Source organism: Engraulis encrasicolus, chromosome 13 (genome assembly GCF_034702125.1).
Source record: "Engraulis encrasicolus isolate BLACKSEA-1 chromosome 13, IST_EnEncr_1.0, whole genome shotgun sequence".
NCBI classification, from domain to species: Eukaryota; Metazoa; Chordata; class Actinopteri; order Clupeiformes; family Engraulidae; genus Engraulis; species Engraulis encrasicolus.
In genome coordinates, this window is record NC_085869.1 from 22,854,577 (window position 1) to 22,859,912 (window position 5,336).

Sequence of the window (5,336 nt, forward strand, 5' to 3'; positions counted from 1 at the left end):
GTAAATTGGAGTCAAAGGCCACTATAAACTAAACATCACCTCCATTACACATTCCTGAAGAACCACCATCTGGATTAGGGGTGGGTATTGGCAAAGCGTTTACGATTCGATGTGCATCACGATACACATGCCAGGATGCGGTTCGATCACAATGGATTGTGATTCATGTACTATTGTGATGCATTACGATGTTTACTTCATTAAATGTGTAAAAATACATCTAATCCAGTTGCTGTGTTGTATTCATAAGTAAATTCATTGGTAACGCTTTAGAATAAGGTTCTTCTAATAAGCGTTTATAGTCACTAGTCAGCAGGTAGTAATACCCTTACAAGTGCCCAATAAAATGCGTATTAACATCTTATAAGCTGCTTATTATGTGTTTATAGTGGTTTATTTTTTTAGTCTTATTATTTCAATCGGTACACATATCCATCTTGATATGCTGACTAATACTAGATATGGAGGCGTCGCGAAAAAAAACAAAATTTTCAAGATGGCTGCCATGTGTACCGATTTTCATGCTTTTACTCAAATAAAGTTACTCATCAGATGTTAACAAAGTTAATAAGCATGTTATTGGGCACTTGTAAGGGTATTACTACCTGCTTACTAGTGACTATAAACGCTTATTAGAAGAACCTTATTCTAAAGCGTTACCAATTCATTTTTATTTAAGTATTTTAGTAGCATCTGGGAGAGAGCTTCCAACACAGCAGAATGATTACCTAATCTCTACTGGAAAAAATGAACCACTGGCAAATAGAATTTTGTTATTATCAAATAATCGATTGTCATGAATCGATGCAGCATATTGGGAAAATAAGTATTGCGATGCATTGTCATGACGATTTTTTTGCACTAAGAGTTAAATCAATTCTGAAAGTTTGTTCTGATTCAGACATGTAAAAGTTTTGATCTTTTACCAAAAGTTTAATGTTTTGACCATGAACACTTCCGTATTCATCAGAGGGTCACATGTCAGATAAAAGATAAAAACATGTACATGTCTGAAACAAAAGAAGCTTCAAGAATTGAAGTAACAGCATCACTTCCATCTTCAGCAGCAGGTGTTTCGTTTGAATGTGTAAATGTGTCCAGTGTGTTGAATCATGACCTGTCACGAGTGGCCGCGGATGCTCCAGTGTTAGCCTCGCGCACACCAGGGTCACGTCCGTGCGTTCGCCTTAAATCATCTCTCTCCCGTGACGTCCCACGCGCCCCGCTGCCTGCCTACCCAGCGCCACTTGTCGTCCTTCCGCCCATCTCACCATTCCAGCAGGTGCTTGTTGTCCATCCATCACTCCCTCCCTCCCTCCCTCTAGATCAGGGATGTCAAACTCAAATTCTCGGAAGGCCAAAATTAAAATCTGGAATGCTGTCGCAGGCCGAACTGGAATTGTACATGCATACACTTAATAGTCAAAGTCAAATTTCACAAACACTCGTTCTCATCCTACGTACATGGTACTCCAAATGTGCCTGAATGTTGCATGAGTCTGAGACGTTACCGAGGCCAAAGCATCAATCCTATGGCACACCAGATTTGATGTTCAAGTCATGTTACAGGCTTTTAATGGTGTATGGGGCGGGCCATCCGCGGGCCAAATTTCACCCCCGCGCCTGAGTTTGACACCCCTGCTCTAGATCAACCTCACCACAAACATCTCCTTTACACGCGCACACACAAACCCGTTAGCATGAGAAACATGTAATCGTCAAAATGAAATGAAGGGGGCATGGGGCATGAGGTTTCCATGTGTGAGCATGTAAGCAATGTTTCCAGCACTGTCAACAGCCCAGTACACAAGGCAAGGCAAGGCAAGTTTATTTGTATAGCGCATTTCATACACAGGTGCAACTCAATGTGCTTTACAAGATTAACAAATGCAAAAAAAGAAAGGAAACATGGAAGAAAGAAGGAATTATATTAGAGTCAAAAAACATTAAGATAAAACATAAGGGAAAATGATAATAATAAAATAAAACCCACAGAGGAGGTGGGTATGTGGCATGCACAGGGATTCCATGATGCGTAAGAGAGCACATGTACTCCACCAACACTGTAAAAACCCTATTACACAATCTGCACCCGTCCGCCGCCTTACACACACACACACTCACACTCTCTCTCTCTCTCACACACACACACACACACACACACACACACACACACACACACACACACACACACACACACACACACACCGCCAAACCCTGAGACTAGTGCCTTACACATACACACACTCACACATACACACCCAAACACCCACACACACACATGCATGTACGCACGTGCGCGCACACAAACACGCACACACACGCACACACACGCACACACACGCACACACACGCACACACGCACACACACACACACACACACACACACACACACACACACACAGTGGTGTAGTCTACTTTTTTATGGTGGGTATACTGTATATTTGAGCATTTTTTTAAGTGGGTATACTGTATATATTTGTGCTATTCAAAACAATGGAGCAATCCATTTTAAGTGGGTATACTGAAATCCCTAAAATTTAGAAGTGGGTATACTCCGTATACCCGCGTTCTACGTAGACTACACCACTGCACACACACACACACACACACACACACACACACACACACACACACACACACACACACACACACACACACACACACACACACACACACACACACACACACACACACACACACACACGTGTCTCCAAACCGCGAGTCGAGTGCCCTTGAGGGTCCACTTGGTGTACAGCTGGGGAGCTGCCCACTCACGCTGAGCACCTTATTAAGGCCCTGAAGGAGCGGGGAGCATGTATCGCCAGTTCAGTCCCGCCCGCCCGCCCAACCTTCTTTTTTGTATACCGTACGACAACACAGGGACAGACTGAGCTGAACAATCAGACCGGGCATTTTCAGCCAAGCCCAGTTCGCTAGGCATTGAGACATTTTTAGTTGTCTGATATGACAACGGCCAAAATGAATATTTTAAATCTGACTCGAGAGGTGGGCTGTAGCGGCATGTAGACTGACACCACACAAAAAAACAGTCCACGGGGCAAATGCCCTGTATGCCCAATAGCCAGTCCAGCCCTGCAACGACAACACATCAAGCTCGTAGCTCGGGCAGAAGCAGCAGCAGCGGAGAGCCAATAAGGCAGAGCAGAGCAGAGCAGAGCCAGGCTAGCTCCTGTGGCGCCACACATTCCAGCGCTCTGGAATCCACCAGTCCACTGTTGCCCTGGTGGCCTGAGCGCCCTGCGTGTAATTCCATGACTACCTACTGCTCAAGCATGCCCGTCTGCTTGCTCAGTCGTTCTTAACCTTTTTTTCTGAACGCACCCCTTTAGCTGTTCCCAAGACAAGCCGCGCACCCCAATCCCAAATGTCTGCACGTGTAAACGCACCAAAAAAAAATATTTCAGTGATTAATTACAATGATTCTTACTTTAGACATTAATCAATACTTTAATGAATTTACATGGGGACGAAAACATGTTTAAATTTGGTCTTAATTTGGCCTAATTATAATGTTTGCAAGCAGAATTTTGGTCACAACCTCAACACAAACAAAATTCCGCGCACCCCCTGAAATCTCTGCCGCACCCCCAGGGGGTGCCCGTACCCCAGTTTAAGAACCACTGTGCTAGCTAACCCACTGTACTGTAACACAACAGTACCCCCACCCCGACCACCGCACCTTACATGGGCTTTTAAGACATTTGCACAGCACTTTAACCTTCCAAAGTTAAGACTCCTCCTTCAGTTGGGGGACACGTACTGTCAGCGGGGGAGGCAGTGGCAGATCGCGGACAATTCAGCCAGGGAGAAATATACATTGATCGCGGCAAGGGGTCTTTTCAGCGCTAAAAGGGGGGGCGTGGTGGCTGTTTGGGTACTTGATCTGCCGCTACCCCCCGCTGACAAACTGAAGGACGAGTCTAAACCAGCCTATACAGGGCTCCTCAGAGCGCATACCTTATTGCCCTGGTGACTTGGGTAGTCCTTGGGCACTTCCATGAACACTTACTGCACAAACATGTCTGCCTGCTAGTCTCGACCTTTCAGGGGCTTCTAAAGCCTTTCACATAGTAGCACTTTAACCCATCAGAGACTGGCCTCCGTAGAACGCCTACTACTGTATAGCCCGGACGTCCTGCATGCACTTCCATGACTACTTACTGCAGAACCATGTTGACCTTTAAAGGGACACTGTGTGAGATTTTTTGTTGTTTATTTCCAGAATTCATCCTGCCCATTCACTAATGTTACCTTTTTCATGAATACTTACCACCACCATCAAATTCTAAGTATTCATTATGACTGGAAAAATTGCACTTTTCATACATGAAAAGCGGGGTCTTCTCCATGGTCCACCATTTTGAATTTCCAAAAATAGGCATTTTTAGCTGCAAAAATGACTCTACTTGGACCATACTAGAAAAAATGTGTTTATTACTTAGTAAACTTTCATGGAAAGATCAAATTTGGCAATAGACAGCCCAGTTTCAATGAGCAGTAGAGTTGCAGTACCTTTTTTGACCATTTCCTACACAGTGTCCCTTTAAGGGTTTTTAATGCCATTCACACAGCACTTTAACCCTCCAAGATTAGCCTCCATAGAACGTCTACTGTACCTTATTGCCTTGGTAGGCTGGACGTCCTGCATGCACTTCCATGACTACTTGCTGCAGAAACATGTCTGCCTGCTATGCTGACCTTTAGAGGCTTTTAAAAGCCATTCACACAGCACTTCAAACTAACCCTTCAGACTGGCCTTCATAAGGGACATACCTAAAAGTGATAGGCTACTGTCCCATTTTTGGAAATAAGCTTATTTTACATCTCCCCTTGAGTTGAATAATAGGTTTTTACCGTTCTCCTGTACTTCCAACCGTTTTCTAGTTATGGCAGTGCACATTTTACCTCCAAGCTAACAATTAACATTGAGTCCTATGAGACCAGTTAGCCGCGAGCTGGTCTCATAGGACTCAATGTTAACTGCTAGCATGAAGGTAACATTTGCACTGCCATACTCAGAGAACGGTTGAAAGTACACACACAGTGCAGACACACACAGCACTGTAACCCTATCTTCCAGACAGGTCTTCAGAGAGCCCCTTACCTTATTGGTTTCCGATGGGACCAGAGTTTCCTCCTCTGGTTATTGACCAGCAGATTATGATGACCATAGTGTTGTAGCTGTCCCACGCCAGCCCATAATAATCACCTCCACCTTAACCCCGACCACAAGCGCATATCAAATGCTCTCCTACTGCTGCTGCTGCTGCTGCTACTCAGTACCAGGAGTGCCGACAGGAGGGGGGCGCAAA